Source organism: Schistocerca piceifrons, chromosome 10 (genome assembly GCF_021461385.2).
Source record: "Schistocerca piceifrons isolate TAMUIC-IGC-003096 chromosome 10, iqSchPice1.1, whole genome shotgun sequence".
Taxonomy (NCBI): Eukaryota; Metazoa; Arthropoda; class Insecta; order Orthoptera; family Acrididae; genus Schistocerca; species Schistocerca piceifrons.
Window position 1 is genome coordinate 127698628 of NC_060147.1, and position 23611 is coordinate 127722238.

Consider the following 23611-nt stretch of genomic DNA (forward strand, 5'->3'; position numbering starts at 1 on the left):
ACTCGCATTCGGGAGGACGACGGTTCAATCCCGTGTCCGGCCATCCTGATTTAGGTTTTCCGCGATTTCCCTAAATCACTCTAGGCAAATGCCGGGATGCTTCCTTCCAAAGGGCACGGCCGTCTTCCTTCCCCGTCCTTCCCTAATCCGATGAGACCGATGACCTCGCTGTCTGGCCTCCTACCCCAAACAACCTAATCCTAACCTTTACGTTAGATCTTACCGCCGGACAGTCGAGCGCAGAGCAGTGCTGTGCGGTCTTACTCGCTCTGCAGCTCTCTCTCTCTCTCTCTCTCTCTCTCTCTCTCTCTCTCTCTCGCTACTATGGCGACACTAGCGACACACGGTCGCGGACGGGGCGCTGAACTACACTGCCTTGCGCCCGTTGGGCGCAATTCTTGGATGAGCCTGCTCTAGAGACTTGCGGTACACGGCTGTTAGAAGGGGGGCAAGTTCATTCGCGTACTCTTTGTAGAATCGAATTGGTATCCCGTCAGGTCACCCGTAACAGCACAAAGCTGACACTTGGCTTGACAGGTGCTCGTCACAACCATCCACACAGTACAGATACAGAGGTGACACTTGATTGGTGGCCGGAGGAAGGCCACAGTGGAGCACCTCCACTAGGACCTTGCCGTGAGAGGTGTTCCCGCAACCACTGCAGTACACTCACCCACTCTGACTTGTAGTGTTTTAGCGTGGTGTCTGACGACGCCCGACACTGCTCTGGACCGTGGTGTGTGGTGACGCCTCTCACTCTGGTTTCCTGCCCTCCAGAGCCGGGGCGGCGGCGCCTGGGGGAGCCGTGCAAGGATCGCAAGGAGTGCGGCGCGCCGAACTCGTTCTGCCTGCCGGGCAAGGATGTGTGCGCCTGCCTGCCGGAGTTCCCGCTCAGCGACGGACACAGCCAGTGCGGAAAGCGTGAGTACCCCGCACCTCTCAGCCTCACACTACCTGTACTTCATTTCAGTACCTTCTTAGAGATTTCAAGCTATGACTATTTGACCACGTACAGTTATGCGACAGGGGTAGGGCAAAATATACTGGCGCCGAATGTATTTCGTGCACCTCAGAATGTTGTTGTTGTTGTTGTTGTGGTCTTCAGTCCTGAGACTGGTTTGATGCAGCTGTCCATGCTACTCTATCCTGTGCAAGCTTCTTTATCTCGCAGTACCTACTGCAACCTACATCCTTCTGCATCTGTTTAGTGTATTCATCTCTTGGTCTCCTTCCACGATTTTTACCCTCCACGCTGCCCTCCAATGCTAAATTTGTGATCCCCTGATGCCTCAGAACATGTCCTACCAACCTGTCCCTTTTTCTTGTCAAGTTGTGCCACAAAATCCTCTTCTCCCCAAACCTGTTCAGTACCTCCTCATTAGTTATGTGATCTACCCATCTAATCTTCAGCATTCTTCTGTAGCACCACATTTCGAAAGCTTCTATTCTCTTTTTGTCCAAACTATTTATCGTCCGTGTTTCACTTCCATACACGGCTACACTCCATTCAAATACTTTCAGAAACGACTTCCTGACACTTAAATCTATACTCGATGTTAACAAATTTCTCTTCTTCAGAAACGCTTTCCTTGCCATTGCCAGTCTACATTTTATATCCTCTCTACTTCGACCATCATCAGCTATTTTGCTCCCCAAATAGCAAAACTCATTTACTACTTTAACCGTCTCATTTTCTAATCTAATTCCCACAGCACAACCCGATATAATTCGACTACGTTCCATTATCCCCGTTTTGCTTTTGTTGATGTTCATCTTATATCCTCCTTTCAAGACACTGTCCATTCCGTTCAACTGCTCTTCCAAGTCCTTTGCTGTCTCTGACGGAATTACAATGTCATCGGCTAACCTCAAAGTTTTTATTTCTTCTCCATGGATTTTAATTCCTACCCAAATTTTGTTTTTGTTTCCTTTACTGCTTGCTCAGTATACGGATTGAATAACATCGGGGAGAGGCTACAACCCTGTCTCGCTCCCTTCCCAGCCACTGCTTCCCTTTCATGTCCCTAGACTCTTATAACTGCCATCTGGTTTCTGTACGAAGTGTAAATAGCCTTTTGCTCACTGTATTTCACACCTGCCACCTCTAAAATTTGAAAGATAGTATTCCAGTCAACATTGTCAAAAGCTTTCTCTAAGTGTACAAATACTAGAAACGTAGGGTTTGCCTCACGTGTTCCAACATTTTAACGGAATCCAAACTGATCTTCCCCAAGATCGACTTCAACCAGTTTTCCCATTCTTTTGCAAAGAACTCGTGTTAGTATTTTGCAGCCGTAACTATGAAATATGGACGATAAATATTGTAGAGAAGAAGCGACTAGAAGCTTTCGAAAAGAGGTGCCACAGGAGAATGCTGAAGATTAGATGGGTAGATGACGTAAATAATGAGGAGGTACTGAACAGAATTGGGGAGAAGAGGAATTTGTGGCACAGTTTGACTAGAAGAAGGGATCGGTTGGTAGGACACGTTCTGAGGCATCAAGGGATCACCAGTTTAGTATTGGAGGGCAGCGTGGAGGGTAAAAATCGTAGAATACTCTAACCAGATTCAGGAGGATGTAGGTTGCAGTAGGTACTTGGAGATGAAGAAGCTTGCATAGGATAGGGTAGCATGGAGAGCTCCATCAAACCAATCTGTGGACTGAAGACCACAACAACAACAACAACTACCTACGGTGACTGGCATTCCAGTTGGGAGAGTGGAACGAAACACAACATAATTTTTATGTAACAGGCGACTGAAAAGTTCCGTTAGAAAGCCGTACAGCCCAGAATCGGTATCCCAATTTGGATAAATCGCCGTAAGCTCTGAGGCAATCATCCTGCCAACAGACCATGTTGAAGGTAAGAGTTTGGCAAAACACCGTGTCCTGCTGCGTGAAGAGGTCCGTAACTTCCAGCTGCACGTCCTCGTCGACCACTGAAGACCTTTTTTAACCGACCAAAGGCACTGCGGATGCTCGAGTCTCTCGCACTTGACTTGGCGTAACTTCTCCGTTACGGGTTTTGCGATATGGGGCCATGCTTTATCATGAAGCAGAAGCACAGAAATTGGCGCACCATTCCACAACGGCGGCTTACGATAGACCTGCTGTCACATACAAATTCTTCATTCTTCGATGGATGTCTACTTGTGTTTGTCCTATGGCAGGCAAAGGAAAACGGCACGTTGGTGCTGTTTGGACGCATTTGGTAATCCACAGCCTCTAAACGCTTAATAAAAGAAAATATTGCCCGCAGCAGGGTAAATATAGACAATCCTTAATTGAATCGTGGGACTAGCTAACTTCGACGACCTATCATTTTCAAGCACGCGAAAACCAACGTGGAAGAGTATCACGTCTCCATACACCTCTCCATACACCATGTAAAAGTAACACATTACACAACTCACACTGACATATCAACTTACTGTGCAATGTTCCTACTTACATGTGTAATGTTACGTATTACCTGTCGTAACCGTCAAAGTATTTTTCACTACACATAAAAAGTAAACTTTATATTCCATTCTTACATTGCGAATCGATCCACATTAACATGAAAACTACAAACATCACTTAAAGAACGACATTTTTCCACCAGACTGTGTATAATTTTTCCGTTTTTCACACTACCGGTTTCGGACATTTCCACAGGACATTCTCAAGCGTGTCTCTGATAACATATGGGACTACAGCATCATTATTAATTTAAAAAATCACGCGCAGTTTATAATGTTACTAGAGACAGACTTGTGAGTGGGCAATGCCCGAAACTGGCAGTGCGAAAATTAAAAAGAAATTATACCCAGTCTGTAGAACAAATGTCATTCCTCAAATTTATTGAGGCTGTGCAGAAGAAAATGATTTAAACACCATATTGGAACTTTGCTCTAAGTACTGCAGCTTGACAACTAACAGCAGGTGATATTTTGTTACCAAAGATACGCATACATTCAAACACGAATATCAGAAGCAGACTACAAATATTGCTGCCATGCCAGACTTAGGGGATGTATTGTATCCCAGACAATCAGCGATCAAAGACTTCTCAAAAGCATATGAGCGAACATAATAAAATATTTTATACGATACATTAACAATAATATACGAAATAAGTGCAAATTTCACAAAATATTGAGAACCAAACAATCCATTAATTATTGCTGGTGTGCCAGACTTAACGAATGGCATATTTTGTAGGTAATTAGTATCTGAAGGCTCTGTATAGACAAACAGAAGCCATTCTTGAGTTTCTCCCGGCGTATTTGATAATCAAAATATCCACGGGTGTACTGCCGGTCTACAGTGTCCAACGGGCACAATATTTCGGCGATCATACATGTCGCCATCATCAGGTGAATCTCTGTGCCGGCACGTTCACAGGAGCTCAGTCCGTCAGTTCACCTGATGATGGCGACATGTATGATCGCCGAAATATTGTGCCCGTTGGACACTGTAGACAGGCAGTACACCCGTGGATATTTTGATAAACAGAAGCCAGTTTATTGACTTCTCTTTACAAAAGAGTAAACCATAGAAATACAATTTTCACAATTTTCTAAATTATATTACTACTGACAATCTAGCAGAATTCTCTTATAGAGGACGATTTATACTCGTAAAAATACGTCTGCACGTTTGCCATGTATTTCGCTAAAATGAGTAAATAGTGATAGTAGATAAATAAGCAAAAAATTACCTGTATAAACGACACCCATTTGTGGGTAAACCTTACGGGACACATGAAGGTGCCAAAAAAATCCTCTCAAAAACGTGAATGTAGCTTTACCTTAAGCAAATACATGGTAACCCATCACATAATTTGAGAGAAACGCATAGTATCATGTAGTAAAGTTAAGAAACCACATGTAGAAATTATTGCATGAGGTACATCGAGTAAAAAATATGAGCTGTTACTGATTCCTTAATGAGAGAAACTAGGTGTTCAAGTCACATTCACAAACATTTTTTTAGAAAATGCATAGAGGGTACCAAAAGGCATGAAAACTTTTTAGCGTCTATCAACCGAGTGCCGCAGGACGGCAACCTAACTGCACGTGTGATAAAACTGCAGGAAGCAACATTGCGTGCATCTCGTAATCCGTGGATTACGCCATGTGATAACCATCGTAATGTAAAACAAATTAAAATACGGCAGGAGTCAGCTCATTGTAATTGCAAATTAACGTGGGAAGATAGCGTTCAAAAACTAGAATGAATGTTTCCGAACCAGAAGCGTCTGCGCGGAGAGTATGACACCTAGGGTTGGCGGTTATCGCTAAACAACCGGTTTTCTGTTGCATAGGTACTTTTCCTAGCCAATTTAACTTGAACGTTAAAACCGCTCAAAGTAAACGGTTTCTGAAATAACTGATTCTTTTTATTCACATTATTTGCTGTAATAAAAGTAGAAATCGATCAAAGGTTGGAAAACTTAGACTCTCTCATTTTCAAGATGGATAAATTCAAAATATTAAATTAAATAGGCAAACAAAATAAAATTAGTCCGTACACTGTTCCCTGCTTTTCTCGACAAGTGATAAGTGATTGAACACAACAAAAAGTCACTTGTATTCTCCTATTGATTCAAATTCTTTGAAACTCTGCTCAAAAATGATATTGTAATCGAGTATCACACCACTATTTGGGCATTTCGAATAGTCAGTGCTGAATGGTGGAAACTGAACTTGAAGATCTCTGTTTCTCATGTTAATTTGTCCGTTTACAAAATCCACAAGCAGATAAAGGTATAGTATCTAAACAAAGGCAACATATCAGCTACTTTCTGTTTTTATTGTAAACTGTGAATGAATTATTAAGTTTTCTCGTTATACCATGTTTTCAAATTAGTCGTGGCCCATTCTGTTCTTAATCTTTCAACCCCTATCTCACAACGTGACTTTTCTGAAACGTATACTGCAGCATCGAGACTCCGGGATCCCTGTCTTTAAACCAAGATCTAAGCAGGAAATCATCTGAATCTTTCAGTTAAAGCTAAATAACATTTGCTTTTAGAACTTAAGTGTCGTTTAAATACTCCTTGTTGATCATATTGCGATAAATGAAGCCTGCAAGGAATTTACTTTTTCTTACACAAAATCACTCATTTTGTGTGGTTCTTAAAATAGCACGCAGAAATGTTCTGTTAGAGAAATCAGTTTTACATCCTGAAAAATTATACACTGAAGCGCCAAAAAAACTGGTATAGGCATACGTATTCAAATACAGTCATATAGGCGCTGAGGTCGGCAACGCCTATATAAGACAACAAGTGTCTGACACAGTTGTTAGATCGGTTGCTGCTGCTACAATGGCAAGTTATCACGATTTAAGTGAGTTTGAACGTGGTGTTATCGTCGACGAACGAGCGATGGGACACAGCAACTCCCAGCTAGCGGTGAAGTAGCGATTTTCCCGTACCACCATTTCACGAGTGTACCGTGAATATCAGGAATCCGGTAAAACATCAAATTTCCAAAATCGTTGCGGCCGGAAAAAGATCCTGCTACAACGGGCCTACGGCAAGCGACATCCTTCTGAATCTGCTTAGTGTATTCATCTCTTCGTCTCCCTCTAAAATTTTTACCCCCCACGCTTCCCTCCAGTATTAAATTGATGATCCCATGATACCTCACAACGTGTCCTACCAATCGATCCCTTCTTCTAGTCAAACTGTGCCACAAATTCCTCTTCTTTCCAATTCTGTGCAGTACCTCTTCATTAGTTACGTGATCTACCCATCTAATCTTCAGCATTCTTCAGTAGCAAAACATTTCGATAGCTTCTATTGTCTTCTTCTCTACACTATTTATCGTCCATGTTTCACTTCCATACATGGCTACACTCCATACAAACACTTTCAGAAAAGACTTGCTGACACTTAAATCTATACTCCATGTTAACTAAATTCTCTTCTTCAGAAACGCTTTCCTTGCCACAGCCAGTGTACATTTTATAACTTCTCTACTTCGAACATCAGTTATTTTGCCCTCCAAACAGCAAAACTCATCTACTACTTTAAGTGTCTCATTTTCTAATATAATTCCCTCAGCATCACCTCATTTAATTCGACAAAATTCCATTATCCTCGTTTTGCTTTTGTTGACGTTCATTTTATATCCTCCTCACAAGACATTGTCCATTCCGTTCAACTGATCTTCCAGGTCCTTCGCTGTCTCTGACAGAATTACAATGTCATTAGCAAACATCAGAGTTTTTATTTCTTCTCCGTGGATTTTAAGAACTACTCCGAATTTTTCTTTTGTTTCCTTGACTGCTTGCTCAATATACAGAGTTGAATAACATCGGGGACAGGCTACAACCCTGTCTCACTCCCTTCCCAACCACTGCTTCCCTTTGGTGCCCCGCGACTCTTATGACTTTCATCTGGTTTCTGTTCAAATTGTAAATAGCCTTTCGCTCCCTGTAATTTACCCCTGCCACGTTTACAATTTGAAAGAGAGTGTTCAGTCAACATTGTCAAAAGCTTTCTCGAAGTCTACAAATGCTATAAACGTAGGTTTGTCTTTCCTTAACCTGTCCCCTATGAGAAGTCATAGGGTCAGTATTGCCTCGCGTGTTCCAGCATTTTAACGGAATCCAAACTGATCTTCCCCGTTGTTAGCTTCAACCAGTCTTTCCATTCGTTTGTAAATAATTCGTGTTAGTACCGGGTGATCAAAAAGTCAGTATAAATTTGAAAACTGGATAAATCACGGAAAAAATGTAGATAGAGAGGTACAAATTGACACACATGCTTGGAATGACATGGGGTTTTATTAGAACCAAAAAAATACAAAAGTTCAAAAAATGTCCGACAGATGGCGCTTCATCTGATCAGAATAGTAATAATTAGCATAACAAAGTAAGACAAAGCAAAGATGATGTTCTTTACAGGAAATGCTCAATATGTCCACCATCATTCCTCAACAATAGCTGTAGACGAGGAATAATGTTCACAACAGTACTGTAAAGCATGTATGTAGTTATGGTGAGGCATTGGCGTCGGATGTTGTCTTCCAGCATCCCTAGAGACGTCGATCGATCACGATACACTTGCGACTTCAGGTAACCCCAATAAACGCAAGGACTGAGGTCTGGGGACCTGGGAGACCAAGCATGACGAAGGTGGCGGCTGAGCACACGATCCTCACCAATCTACGCGCGCAAGAGATCTTTCACTCGTCTAGCAATATGGAGTGGAGCGCCATCCTGCATAAACATCGTACGTTCCAGCAGGTGTTTATCAGCCAGGCTGGGCTTGATGCGATTCTGTAACATATCGGCGTACCTCTCACCCGTCACGGTAGCAGTTACATAACCAGAATCACGCATTTCCTCGAAGAAAAAAGGCCCGATAACTTTGTTTTGTGTTTTGGTTCTAATAAAAGCCCATATCATTCCAAGCATGTGTGTCAATTTTTACCTCTCTATCTACATTATTCCGTGGTTAGTAAGTTTTCAGATTTATACTGACTTTGTGATCACCCGGTATTTTGCAACCCTGGCTTATGAAACTAATAGTTGAGTAATTATCATACCTGTCAACCCCCGCCTTCTTTGAGATTGGAATTATGATATTCTTCTTTAATTCTGAAGATATTTGGCCTGTCTCATAGAGATGGAAGAGTTTTGTCATGGCTGGCTCTCCCAAGGCTACCAGTTGTTCTAATGGAATGCTGTCTACTCCCGGGACCTTGTTTCGACTTAGGTCTTTCAGTGCTCTGTCAAATTCTTCACGCAGTATCGTATCTTCTTTTTCAACCTCATCTACGTCCACTTCCATTTTCATCATATTGCCCTCGAGAATTGATGATTCAGTTTTTTTAAACGGCTTATAAGTAAAAAAAAATAAAAAAGCACCTCTTATAACCGAGACGAAACAAATCCTGCAAAATACCGGTTATTCAGAACCAAAATACCGTTGTCGTTTTAGCGGGTCGGTTTTTCGCATCCCTAATGAGGCCACATACTCGATCCTCTCTCGCTCTCTGCTTCACAACCCCTCGCAGGGTGCAGACGTTGTTGTTGTTGTTGTTGTTGTTGTGGTCTTCAGCCCTGAGACTGGTTTGATGCAGCTCTCCATGCTACCCCGTCCTGTGCAAGCTTCTTCATCTCCCAGTACCTACTGCAACCTACATCCTTCTGAATCTACTTAGTGTATTCCTCTCTTGGTCTCCCTCTACGATTTTTACCCTCCACGCTGCCCTCCAATGCTAAATTTGTGATTCCTTGATGCCTCAGAACATGTCCTACCAACCGATACCTTCTTTTTGCCAAGTTGTGCCACAAAATCCTCTTCTCCCCAATTCTATTCAATAGCTCCTCATTAATTATGTGATCTACCCACCTAATCTTCAGCATTCTTCTGTAGCACCACATTTCGAAAGCTTCTATTGTCTTCTTCTCCAAAGTATTTATCGTCCATGGTTCACTTCCATACATGGCTACACTCCATACAAATACTTTCAGAAACGACTTCCTGACACTTAACTCTATACTCGATGTTAACAAATTTCTCTACTTCAGAAACGCTTTCCTTGCCACAGCCAGTGTACGTTTTGTAACTTCTTTACTTCGACCGTCATCAGCCATTTTGCTCCCCAAATAGCAAAACTCCTTTACTACTTTAAGTGTCTCATTTCCTAATCTAATTCCCTCAGCATCACCCGACTTAATTCGACTACATTCCATTATCCTCGTTTTGCTTTTGTTGGTGTTCATCTTATATCCTCCTTTCAAGACACTGTCCATTCCGTTCAACTGCTCTTCCAAGTCCTTTGCTGTCTCTGATAGAATTACAATGTCATCAGCGGACCTCAAAGTATAGGGCCGAAGTAAACGGCGGGACAGCTGGTTGAGGGACGCCAGCTGTGGACCGTGCCGGTCCGGTCATCCACGTGGCGGGGTTAAACCGAAAGGCGCACCCCACGCTGACCTCGGCCCACCGTCGCCCCCCCCCCCCCCCCTGCGTACACTGTGCGTGGAGGACCGCACGGGAGGCAGGCGGCACCCCCGGAAATCGATTCCACCCCCGTACCAACCGGCCCGCACCTGTGCGTGAGCACCGCCGGCCTACAGGGCAGAGGGGGACGCCCGGCCGGGCTGAGCGGCAGGCAGTGCAACCTCCCAGCTCAAACACGGGGCGACTGCCACACAGCAGGTGACACAAACTCTCGTCTTGTGCATCTGACTCGATTCACCGTAAAGCCATCTCCACACGGGACGACACAGTTGACGTTTATGTGGAGCTTTAGGAGTTTTGTGACGTCACTTGACCACTTTAGCATGAGTTTCTTAGAAGTAGATACCTTAGGGGTTACGAAGCAACTCAAATCGCTTGATACGGGCAAGTCTTCAGGTCCAGATTGTATACCGATTAAGTTCCTTTCTGATTACGCTGATTCAATATCTCCCTTCTTAGCAATTATATACAACCGCTCGCTCACCGATAGATCTGTACCTAAAGATTGGAAAATTCCGCAAGTCGCACCAGTGTTTAAGAAGGGTAGTAGGAGTAATATATCATTGACGTCGGTTTGCAGTAGGGTTTTGGAGCATATACTGCACTTAAACAGCCGGCCGAAGTGCCCGTGCAGTTAAAGGCGCTGCAGTCTGGAACCGCAAGACCGCTACGGTCGCAGGTTCGAATCCTGCCTCGGGCATGGATGTTTGTGATGTCCTTAGGTTAGTTAGGTTTAACTAGTTCTAAGTTCTAGGGGACTAATGACCTCAGCAGTTGAGTCCCATAGTACTCAGAGACATTTGAACCATTTGTACTTAAACATTATGATTCACATCGAAGGGAACGAGCTATTGATATGTAATCAGCATGGTTTCAGAAAACATCGTTCTTGTGCAACGCAGCTATCTCTTTATTCGCACGAAGTAATGGTCGCTATCGACAGGGGAACTCAAGTTGATTCCGTATTTCTAGATTTCCGGAAAGCTTTTGACACCGTTCCTCACAAGCGACTTCTAACCAAGCTGCGGGCCTATGGGGTATCGTCTCAGTTGTGCGACTGGATTCGTGATTTCCTGTCAGGAAGGTCGCAGTTCGTAGTAATAGACGGCAAATCATCGAGTAAAAATGAAGTGATATCAGGTGTTCCCCAGGGAAGCGTCCTGGGACCTCTGCTGTTTCTGATCTATATAAATGACCTGGGTGACAATCTGAGCAGTTCTCTTAAGTTGTTCGCAGATGATGCTGTAATTTACCGTCTAGTAAGGTCATCCGAAGACCAGTATCAGTTGCAAAGCGATTTAGAAAAGATTGCTGTATGGTGTGGCAGGTGGCAGTTGACGCTAAATAACGAAAAGTGTGAGGTGATCCACATGACTTCCAAAAGAAATCCGTTGGAATTCGATTACTTGATAAATAGTACAATTCTCAAGGCTGTCAATTCAACTAAGAGCCTGGGTGTCAAAATTACGAACAACTTCAGTTGGAAAGACCACATAGATAATATTGTGGGGAAGGCGAGCCAAAGGTCGCGTTTCATTCATTGGCAGGACACTTAGAAGATGCAACAAGTCCACTAAAGAGACAGGATACACTACACTCGTTCGTCCTCTGTTAGAATATTGCTGCGCGGTGTGGGATCCTTACCAGGTGGGATTGACGGAGGACATCGAAAGGGTGCAAAAAAGGGCAGCTCGTTTTGTATTATCACGTAATAGGGGAGAGAGTGTGGCATATATGATACGCGATTTGGGATGGAAGTCATTAAAGCAAAGACGTTTTTCGTCGCGGCGAGATCTATTTTCGAAATTTCAGTCACCAAATTTCTCTTCCGAATGCGAAAATATTTTGTTGAGCCCAGCCAACATAGGTAGGAATGATCATCAAAGTAAAATAAGAGAAATCAGAGCTCGAACAGAAAGGTTTAGGTGTTCGTTTTTCCCGCACGCTGTTCGGGAGTGGAATGGTAGAGAGATAGTATGATTGTGGTTCGATGAACCCTCTGCCGAGCACTTAAATGTAAATTGCAGAGTAATCATGTGGATGTAGATGTATTTGTCACTGATGTGGCATTGCCCCACGTGGAACACAAAACTCACAGCCGCAAAATAAAAATGCAGCATGAAACTTGCTGCCAGATTTGCCGGACCGAGACTCGAACTCGGGACCTTTGCCTTTCGCGGTCAAGTGCTCTACCAACTAAGCTACCTAGACCGCTTCGGTCGCAGGTTCGAATCCTGCCTCGGGCATGGATGCGTGTGATGTCCTTAGGTTAGATAGGTTTAAGTAGTTTTAAGTTCTAGGGGACTGATGACCTCAGAAGTCATGTCGCATAGTGCTGAGAGCCATTTGAACCATTTTGAGCCACCCCAAGCGCGACTCACGACCCATCCTCACAGCTTTAATTCCGCCAGTACCTCGTCTCCTACCTTCCAAACTTCACAGAAGCTCTCCTGCGAACCTTGCAGGACTAGCACTCCTGGAAGAAAGGAGATTGCGGAGACATGGCTTAGCCACAGCCTGGGGGATGTTTCCAGAATGATATTTTCACTCTGCAGCGGAGTGTGCGCTGATACGGAACTTCCTGGCAGATTAAAATTGTGTGCCGGACCGAGACTCGAACTACGGGCCTTTGCCTTTCGCGGGCAAGTGCTCTGTTATCTGAGCTACCCAAGCACGACACACAACCCATCCCCACAGCTTCTATTCTGCCAGTACCTGATCTCCTACAGTTTTTATCAGCGCACAGTCCGCTGCAGAATGAAAATCTCATTCTGGAAACACCCCCTAGGCTGTGGCTAAGCCATGTCTCCGCAATATCCTTTCTTTCAGGAGTGCTAGTTCTGCAAGGTTCGCAGGAGAGCTTCTGTAAAGTTTGGAAGGTAGGAGACGAAGTACTGGCGGAATTAAAGCTGTGAGGACGGGTGCTTGGGTAGCTCAGTTGCTAGAGCACGTACCTGCGAAAGGCAAAAGTCCAGAGTTCGAGTCTAGGTCCGGCACACAGCTTTAATCTGCCATGAAGTTTCATATCGGCGCACACTCCGCTGCAGAGTGAAAATCTCGTTCTGGAAAAATGCAGCAGCCTCAAGACCGAGATCATTTTATTGGAAAGTGATGTGGGGGACAGTTAATAGTTGTAGGCATTGGTTCTTGCAGGTCATGGAGAACGAGAGAGTTCCCGCGTCATCATGTCCCATACGTGTGCAACTGGCGACAGATCTGGTGATCTTTCTGGCCACGGCAGTTGTTGTACGCCAAAAAGAGCTGGATACGTCACAACAGCCGTATCTGAACATGCGTTGTCCTGCTGGAAAAGCGCGTCGCAGTCCTGTCACAGAAATGGCAGTAGCGCGAGGATGACAAACAGCGCATTGTAGCGGACAATGGTTACTTTGTGCTACAGAAATATCAGACGTGACCGAGAGTTCTTACGGCTGTCCACTCCATGAAGCCTGGGATGGCACCACTGTCTGCTGGAAATATACACTGCAGTACAGGCCACTCGCATGCACCATATACGTGTACGACCATCAGTAGGATACAGACAGAGCCTACTCCCATCACTGAAGACAACATAGCGCCTTTCCACTTTCCGGTCGACTCTTTCACGTCACCATACTAGCCGTTAATGGCAGTGTCGTGGTGTCAGAGGTAGTCTGGCCAGACCTTGGTAGTGCTGGAAGCAGACGGTTCCCGGTGGTCCCTGATGGCACAGCAGGTCCAGCATGTATCCGGTTTTTTCGTCGCCTGATGACGTTCGCCGAGCCAGCACTGGTCGCACGATGTGTCGACATGCGTCTTTACTGCGCCGACGTCCAGAACCTGCAGCAGCGTGTTCCGCCTATGGGTCTGGCGCATAGTACTGCATCTGCATAAGCAATTTGAGCATCAGTTGGTACCACAGTGACACAACGAACTGTTACAAATGGGTTACCACAAGGACAGCTCAGAGCCACACGGCTTGTAGCGTGCATTCCACCAACCTCAAACCGTGTGACAGTAGGAGCATTCTCATGCTTATCCCATGCAAGCTGAGTGCAAATTTGTACGTCAGTCTGGTAGTTCGACCTGTCGTGCTGCCATTCATATACAACATTCGAGGAGGTATTTTCCAACAGAATAACGCTTGCACATATCACTGTTGTAACCCAACATGCCCTACAGAGTGTCGACATGTTGCCTTGCCCTGGTCGATCACCAGATCTGTCTCCAACCGAGCACATCTGGGACATCATCGAACAACAACTCCAGTGTCATCTACACTACTGGCCATTGCTACGCCACGAAGATGACGTGCTACAGAGGCGAAATTCAACCGACAGGAAGAAGATGCTGTGATATGCAAATGATTAGCTTTCCAGAGCATTCACACAAGGTTGCCGCCGGTGGCGACACCTACAACGTGCTGACATGAGGAAAGTCTCCAACCGATTTCTCACACATAAACGGAAGTTGACCGGCGTTGCCTGGTGAAACGTTGTTGTGATGCCTCGTGTAAGGAGAAGAAATGCCTACCATCACGTTTCCGACTTTGATAAAGGTCGGATTGTAGTCTATCGCGATTGCTGTTTATCATAACGCGACATTGCTGCTCGCGTTGTTCGAGATCCATTGACTGTTAGCAGAATATGGAATCGGTGGGTTCAGGAGGGTAATACGGAACGCCGTGCTGGATCACAACGGCCTCGTATCACTAGCAGTCGAGATGACAGGCATCTTATCCGCACGGCTGTAACGGATCGTACAGTCACGTCTCGATCCCTGAGTCAACAGATGGGGACGTTTGCAAGACAACAACCATCTGCACGAACAGTTCGATGACGTTTGCAACAGCTCGGAGACCATGGCTGCGGTTACCCTTGACCCTGCGTCACAGACAGGAGCGCCTGCGATGGTGTACTCAACGACCAACCCGGGTGCACGAATGGCAAAACGTCATTGTTTCGGATGAATCCAGGTTCTGTTTACAGCATCATGATGGTCGCATCCGTGTTTGGTGATATTGCGGTGAACGCACATTGGAAGCGTGTATTCGTCATCGCAATACTGGCGTATCGCCCGGCGTGATGGTATGGGGTGCCATTGGTTACACGTCTCGGTCACCTCTTGTTCGCATTGACGGCACTTTGAACAGTGGACGTTACATTTCAGATGTGTTACGACCCGTGGCTCTACCCTTCATTCGATCTCTGCGAAACCCTACATTTCATGCACGACCGCAAGTTGCAGGTCCTGTACGGGCCTTTCTGGATACAGAAAATGTTCGACTGCTGCCGTGACCAGCACATTCTCCAGATCTCTCACCAATTGTAAACGTCTGGTCAGTGCTGGCCGAGCAACTGGCTCGTCACAATACGCCAGTTACTACTCTTGACGAACTGTGGTATCGTGTTGAAGCTGCATGGGCAGCTGTACCTCTACACGCCATCCAAGCTCTGTTTGACTCAATGGCCAGGCGTATCATGGCCGTTATTACGGCCAGAGGTGGTTGTTCTGGGTACTGATTTCTCAGGTTCTATGCACCCTAATTGCTTGAAAATGTAATCTCATGCCAGTTCTAGAATAATATATTTGTCCAATGAATACCCGTTTATCATCTGCATTTCTTCTTGGAGTAGCAATTTTAATGGCCAGTAGTGTACAAACAGCATTAATCGGCCCTGTATTGACGAAGCAAGTGGAACAGGGGTGGAATTCGAGCCCACAAACTGGCAACCAGGACCTGTACATCACAATGTTGGCACGTTCGTATTTACACCCATGAACCCCACATAATATTTACATCGGCAGTAAACATATTAATCACATAATGATATGCTCTCATAACCGCAACGAGGTGTCACTCAAAATGCCAATTAAATATGGAGTAGATACCTTTCACGCCTCCTGGGAACGCTCGTGGTTTGCTCCCCTTAAATGGTCTATGATAGTGACGAGCTTCAGTTAACTAACGTAGTTCTCCGAATTTCATGCAGAGCCCTACGCATCGTACCGTCTACAAAATCACCGCGACGCCGGTCAAGTCGTCCTGGCGATAGATACGCTATGTAGAAATAATTAAAAAGCCAAGATCGCTTAAACACTGTTTACTAGATGACCAGTTTCAACACACTAAAGGTGCCATCATCGTATCTGAGTGTGGTGGCACCTTTAGTGTGTTGAAAACGGTCATCTAGTAAACAGTGTTTAAGCGACCTTGGTTTTTGAATTATTTCTACAACAGAATGATCGCCCTACAGCACACTATGTGTTCACTGCAAGATACGCTATGTGATCAAAAGTATCCAGACACTCCCTGAAACATACGTTTTTCATATTAGCTCCATTGTGCAGCCACCTGCTGCCAGGTACTCCATATTAGACACCTCAGTAGTCATCAGACATCGTGAGAGAGCAGAATGGGTCTCTCCGCGGAACTCACGGACTTCGAACGTGGTCAGGTGATTGGGTGTCACTTGTGTCATACGTCTGTACGCGAAATTTCCACACTCTTCGACATCCCTAGGTCCACTGTTTCCGATGTGATAGTGAAGTGGAAACGTGAAGGGACACGTACAGCACAAAAGCGTACAGGCCGACCTCGTCTGTTGACTGGCAGAGACAGCCGACAGTTGAAGAGCGTCGTAATGTGTAGTAGGCAGACATCTATCCAGACCATCACACAGGAATTCCAAACTGCATCAGGATCCACTGTAAGTAGTATGACAGTTAGACGGGAGGTGAGACAACTTGGATTTCATGGTCGAGTGGCTGCTCACAAGTCACACATCACGCCGGTAAATGCCAAACGATGACTGGCTTGGTGTAAGGAGCGTAAACATTGGACGATTCGACAGTGGAAAAACGTTGTGTGCAGCGAGGAATCACAATAAACAAAGTAGCGATCTGATGGCAGGGTGAATGAACGGTGAACGTCATCTGCCAGCGCGTGTAGTGCCAATAGCAAAATTCGGAGGCGGTGGTGTTATGATGTGGTCGTGTTTTTCATGGCAGGGGCTTGAACTCCTTGTTGTTTTACGTGGCACTATGACAGAACAGGCCTACATTGATGTTTTAAGCACCTTCTTGCTTCCCACTGTTGAAGAGCAATTCGGGGATGGCGATTGCGTCTTTCAACACGATCGAGCACCTGTTCATTTGCACGGCCTGTGGCGGAGTGGTTACACTACAATAACATCCCTGTTATGGACTGGCCTGCGCAGAGTCCTGACCTGAATCCTACAGATGATGTTTTGGAACGCCGACTTTGTGCCAGGTCTGACCGACTGACATCGATACCTCTCCTCAGCGCAGCACTCCGTGAAGAATGGGCTGCCATTCCCCAAGAAACCTTTCAGCACCTGACAATGTATGGCGGCGAGGGTGGAAGTTGTCATCAAGCTAAGGGCGGGCCAACACCATATTGAATTCCAGCATTACCGATGGAGGGCGCCACGACCTTGTAAGTCATTTTCAGCCAGGTGTCCGGATACTTTTGATGACGTAGTGTATTCTGCTCTACACTTTTCATTACTACATTGCTTCATATCTCAAATGTATAACAGTATTGTTCTTTTCCCTAATTCACGGTAATCTCTGAAATCCGACTCGTGCCCCTGGTATCGGGAGGAGAGTGAAGTTGGTTTCTGTCAGTGCCGCCGCGAGTATGGAATGTCACGCGGCTCTAATTTTCTGCACGGGGGATGTCGGGCAATAATGCGAGAGAGACAGCTGGCTGGGCGACTTCAAAGGGCCGCCGCCAGCGGGGGCCGGGGGAGGAGGGGGGGGGAGGCGTGCGTGGCATTCAGCAGCGCGGCGTAGGCGGGCATGCTGACAGCGCAGGGCAGAGCTGGATGTCGCCTTCTGCAGCGGCGGAACACTCTGATGTAACGACCATTGTTTTCCGGACTCCGATCATCCACGCTTTCGCGTCTTTGACAACAAGTGAAACTTCACTGTCACTGCCGCTGACCTCTTTTCAACAAATGATGCATGCAGTAAAGCGTAGCTCATATTTTTAGCAAACTGTGCCCTAGCAACACCACCTAAACTACAGGCCTGCGCTCACAATTGTGACGTCACATACTGACGGCCGGGTCTGTATCGGAACGCTCCTGTTAAGCACTCTGCAGCTATACGACCTTTGCGAGCTTTAGAGCTCAGACCGCATAGATATACTCGTGCTTTCCTCTCCCACATATCCTTGTACTGAAAGTATGTAAATTTATATCATTGCGTAAAGTAACTGAACAAAACTGCCCTTTGTCATTACAAGATGTAAAATAACACTACTAGCCATTAAAATTGCTACACCACCAAGATGACGTGCTACAGACGCGAAATGTAACCGACAGGAAGAAGATGCTGTGATGTGCAAATGATTAGCTTTTCAGAGCATTCACACAAGGTTGGCGCCGGTGGCGACACCTACAACGTGTTGCACGAGGAAAGTTTCCAACCGATTTCTCACACACAAACAGCAGTTGACCACCGTTGCCTGGTGAAACGTTGTTGTCATGCCTCGTGTAAGGAGGAGAAATGTGTACCATCACGTTTCCGACTTTGATAAAGGTCGCATTGTAGCCTATCGCGATTGCGGTTTATCGTATCGCGACATTGCTGCTCGCGTTGTTCGAGATCCAATGGCTGTTAGCAGAATATGGAATCGGTGGGTTCAGGAGGGTAATACGGAACGCCGTGCTGGATCCCAACGGCCTCGTATCATAGCAGTCGAGATTACAGGCATCTTATCCCCATAGCTGTAATGGATCGTACAGCCACGTCTCGATCCCTGAGTCAACAGATGGGGATGTTTGCAAGACAACAACCATCTGCACGAACAGTTCGACGACATTTGCAGCAGCATGGACTATCAGCTCGGAGACCGTGGCTGCGGTTACCCTTGACGCTGCATCACAGACAGGAGTACCTGCGATGGTGTACTCAACGACGAACCTGGGTGCACGAATGGCAAAACGTCATTTTTTCGTATGAATCCAGGTTCTGTTTACAGCATCATGATGGTCACAGCCGTGTTTGGCGACATCGCGGTGAACGCACATTGGAAGCGTGTATTCGTCATCGCCATACTGGCGTTTCAGCCGGCGTGATGGTAAGGAGTGCCATTGGTTACAAGTCTGGGACACCTCTTGTTCGCATTGACGGCACTTTGAACAGTGGACGTTACATTTCAGATGTGTTACCACCCGTGGCTCTACCCTTCATTCGATCCCTGCGAAATCCTACATTTCAGCAGGATAATGCACAATCGCATGTTGCAGGTCCTGTACGGGTCTTCCTGGATACAGAAGATGTTCGACTGCTGCCCTGGCCAGCACATTCTCCAGGTCTCTCACCAATCGAAAACGTTTGGTCAATGGTGGCCGAGCAACTGGCTCGTGACAATACGCCAGTCACTACTCTTGATGAACTGTGGTATCGTGTTGAAGCTGCATGGGCAGCTGTACCTGTACACGCCATCCAAGCTCTGTGTGACTCAATGCCCAGGCGTATCAAGGCCGTTATTACGGCCAGACGTGGTTGTTCTGGGTACTGATTTCTCAGGATCTATGCACCCAAACTGCGTGAAAATGTAATCACATGTCAGTTCTAGTATAATATATTCCTCCAATGAATACCCGTTTATCATCTGCATTTCTTCTTGGTGTAGCAATTTTAATGGCCAGTAGTGTATTTTGACGATTTGCCTTAAATTTGAATACAAACTGTAATTTTAAATTCTGTCTTTTACCTCAGGAGCTACGCTTTCTTGCAGTAAAAAATCGGCAATATGCAACAACAAGCAGACGTTTTCGGTTTTAAATAAAGCAGCTGGAGCTCCTACAGAATTTAAGAATTTGTTTCCCTGGTTATTTTCGTAAATGTTCCTCTCCACTTGAAAATTTGCTGATCTCACACGAAACTCAAATCATTCGACGAAATGGAGCACCTCCTGACATAATGTTTAATAAATCAAAAAACCCGAAAAATATTTTATTTCATTGTTTCTCCAGAACTTTAGAGCCTTAAACATGAAAAGATTGTTTCTCCTATATCCTTGATTGAAATTCGTGTCACAGAGTGCTGTTAATTTAATCTTAATGCCCTTACCTTGAAATTATGCTTTTTATACTGCTTAAGCTATCGAACACTGATATCATTAAAGCAATTTTCTAAGGTAGTTTACTCAAATTGAACAAAATCATTCTGTAGCTCTTCCAAATAAAAGTACTGGGAACTCAATAATCTGGTAGGAATGATGAGGAATACTAAACATTTTCGAGTCAGACTAATTAATATAACTATTCTGTGCGACAGTAGTTCCAAATATGAGAGACATTTCACAGCCAGCTTCGTATTAACGTCGCAGCAATGGTCCAGAATTAAGAAACAAATTATACTGGTACATGATACGTAACTGCTTTTAAAAACAATTGGCAAATGTGGTGCAATGGAAACAAATAACACGCTACAAATTTTTTGTCATTTACTTACCCCTGAATGATGTAGACAAAAATTCCTGTCTGGGAATAGCTGCAATCCAGCGATTTCTCAACTTCATACATTTGGGAAATCGAAACTTGTGCACTTTCATGCCTGTTTGAGATTTATAATTTCCCTGGCAAAAGGGAACGCAGCACTTGTATCCCATACTTCGAAGAACTGTAGGCGAATACTGTATGAAATATATGACACCTGTACGTATCACACACTTTCAACACAACATACACGCCAACAGGACTGCCGACTGAAGATAAGATGGCCAACAGTTTGTGACGTCACGCGCCAATATGGCCGTTGCGCGTAGGCCTTGTATCTAGAAGGCTTTGGCCCTAGACGATAATGGGCGCTATTTTTCGAGGGGGCTTGAGAAAAATACGGGAACACCAAAAAGACAAGACGTTACCATTGAGAATACGGCGTAGGAAAAGCGTTCCCATACAAAACAGGGGAAAGTCGTCGCAGAATTCATAAATACAGCTCTGCATACTATTCAAAGGAATTTGATACGGTCCTTCTCACAAAATAGTGGCTTGTTCGGGGACCTATAAAGAAGGTGGATAGCGAATATGTAATTAAAGACTTTAAATCAACCTGACGAAAACAAATAAATCTAACAATAACACCACCAGATAAACCTAAAGATAATCAAAAGTAATTAAACTTATACCCAAATAAGAAATAACCTTTATAACACGAAAAATACCATAACCACCCAACTTCAATAAAACACCAGCAAGAATTATTCTACCTGAAATAGGGGCCACTACATGAGCATCACGCACCCTTTTCTACAAAATCTACCGCAGATGCTCAGTAGTACTGAGATGTGAAGACAGTGTCAGCCGGGGGAGGATTGACAATTAAGTCTCGCGCTCACAAAACCAGTCTTCGAAGATGCGAACTAAGTGAGCAGGGGCCGTTTCGTGTTGCAACAAAGCATCACCATTAGGGCACCAGCATTGTACCATGCGATACACCCAATCAGCCAAAATGGTCACAACAATGGCGACCTTCCTGAGGAATCATAAGGTCCATGGAATATGGCTGCCCAAACCATCACCGAACCTCAACTGTGTTTCAGTCTTGAGCCGTAAAACCGTCCACAACTTGGAAACAGTCTGAGCAAAACTCATCTGACGAAACGATTTCCTTCCATTGTTCCATAGTCGCTGTTTTATGGCTTCGGCACCTCGTTTTTCCCGTTAATGGTATTTCCATCACAGATGAGTGGTTTTGTATTACCAGCTCGCCCCGTACTTCCCTGCAGAAGCTTCTCGCGCAGGCGCAGTGGCCTGTACCCGGGGTATAAACGAGCCGCCGTTTCTGATGTTCATTTAGTTTCGGCATGATTGTGTACTTAGCGATCGCACGTGAAGATGACTACCAGATCATCATCATCAGCGTTCTGCCTTAAGGCAGGTTTTCACTTGGTAATTCTCCAGGCTGTCCGGTCTTCTGCCATTCTCTTCAGTTCTGCATAATTTCCTCTTCCCTTTATGTCGTCTATCACCTTGTATCTCCTTCTTCCTCTCAGTCTTCTCCCACAAACCAGTCCTTCCAAAGCATCTACTAGCAAGCACTCCTTTCTCAATGAATGTCCCAACCAGTTCTTTTTCCTCTCTTACAACCTTCAGCAGACATCTTCTCTCACCAACCCTTTCCAATACTCTTTCATTACTCGCTCTTTCCATCCAGCTTATTCTCTCCATTCTCCTCCACATCCACATCTCAAATGCTTCTAACCTTTTTTCATCCTCCCGTCTCAGTGTCCATGTTTCTGCCCCATATAGTGCCACGCTCCAGACAAAACATTTGCCAAGCCTTTTCCTTAGTCCTTTATCTAATTTGCCACATAAGAGTCTCCTCTTTCTGTTGAATGCCTCCTTCGCTACGGCAATTCGAGTTTTCACCTCCTGGTGACATCTCAAGTCTTCAGTTATTGTGCTGCCGAGATATTTAAATTCACTTACTTGGCTAATGGTAGATTGTCCTATTTTAATATTGGACAGTCTGCGTCCTGTACCGATGAGCATACTCTTTGTTTTTGCTGTGTTTATTTGCATCCCATATTCCACACAAGCTTCATTCAGATCTTTGAGCATGTTATTCACTGTCCGCTCACTTTCTGCCACTAATACCATGTCATCAGCAAATCTTATACATTCTATTCTCTTTCCACCAATACATATTCCTCTTTTCCATATCTAAACTTTTCGCAATAATCTCTTCAAGGTATACGTTAAACAACAGTGGCGAAACGCAACAACCTTGTCTAACACCTCGTCCAATGCTGCTTCCTTCTGACATTTCATTTCCAATCGTTATCCTTACTTTCTGGTGTAAATATAGATTCTGTATCAGTCGTCTCTCTTTCCAATCTATTCCTTACCTCTTCAAGATATCCATCAGCTTGTTCCACTGAACTCTGTCAAAAGCCTTCTCTAAATCTATAAAAACAGCAACAACAGCAAAGACTACCAGATGGATCGCCGAAACATCGTGTAGTGATGACGATCATATCCGGCAGCATACCTGTGAAGAGCATAAACGTGCTACTAGTTTGCTTGCGAATTAGACATATAGCGCAAACGTTTATGGTGTAAGATAGATATAAAGATAAGTGACGGTAAGAAGGATACTGCAGACTTTAGGTACATTCTTTCGCCGGTGGTGTTCAGGTATAGGACACACGGTGTATGTGTTTAAGTAACTTCGTCGTATAGTAAGAGCAGTAATCGTACTTACTCCACTGCTAATGCGCAGTGTTCAGATTTTCGGATAATGGAACTTGTCTGTCCTCTCGCAGGATTTTGTGTCACATTCTGTACATGAAATGTATGTGTACAACACTCACGTAATTACCTTGTATGCAGGGTGAGTCAGCTAAAACTACATCTACACTGGACTCGTATCTCTTCAGATCAGTTGTCGAGCGATTACGTCGTTCGTTACGAGTGCGATAATTGGTGTCATAAATCGACAGCTATAAATTTAAAACTTAGTAACATATGTCAGAAAATCCTTGCATATTTCGTTACGACTTACTGGAATGCTCACCTCGACATATTTGCTTCATACATCTGAGGCGGCCAGTCTTAGTGTACACCTTCAGTCCATCCGTAATTCTGTCGATCTGATACCGTCGGAAGAAAAATAAACGCCA

General features: G+C 44.9%; 1 protein-coding gene across 3 annotated transcripts in view; it reads left to right on the plus strand.

Moving 5' to 3' along the window:
- Nucleotides 1–784: 784 nt before the first annotated feature.
- The window catches only part of LOC124718969, a 288559-nt gene continuing 265732 nt past the window's right edge, over nt 785–23611 (plus strand). For all 3 annotated transcript variants that reach the window (XM_047244639.1, XM_047244640.1, XM_047244641.1), the window contains exon 1: nt 785–921. The gene's annotated coding sequence lies outside the window, so the exon portion shown is untranslated. The remainder of the gene's footprint in view (nt 922–23611) is intronic.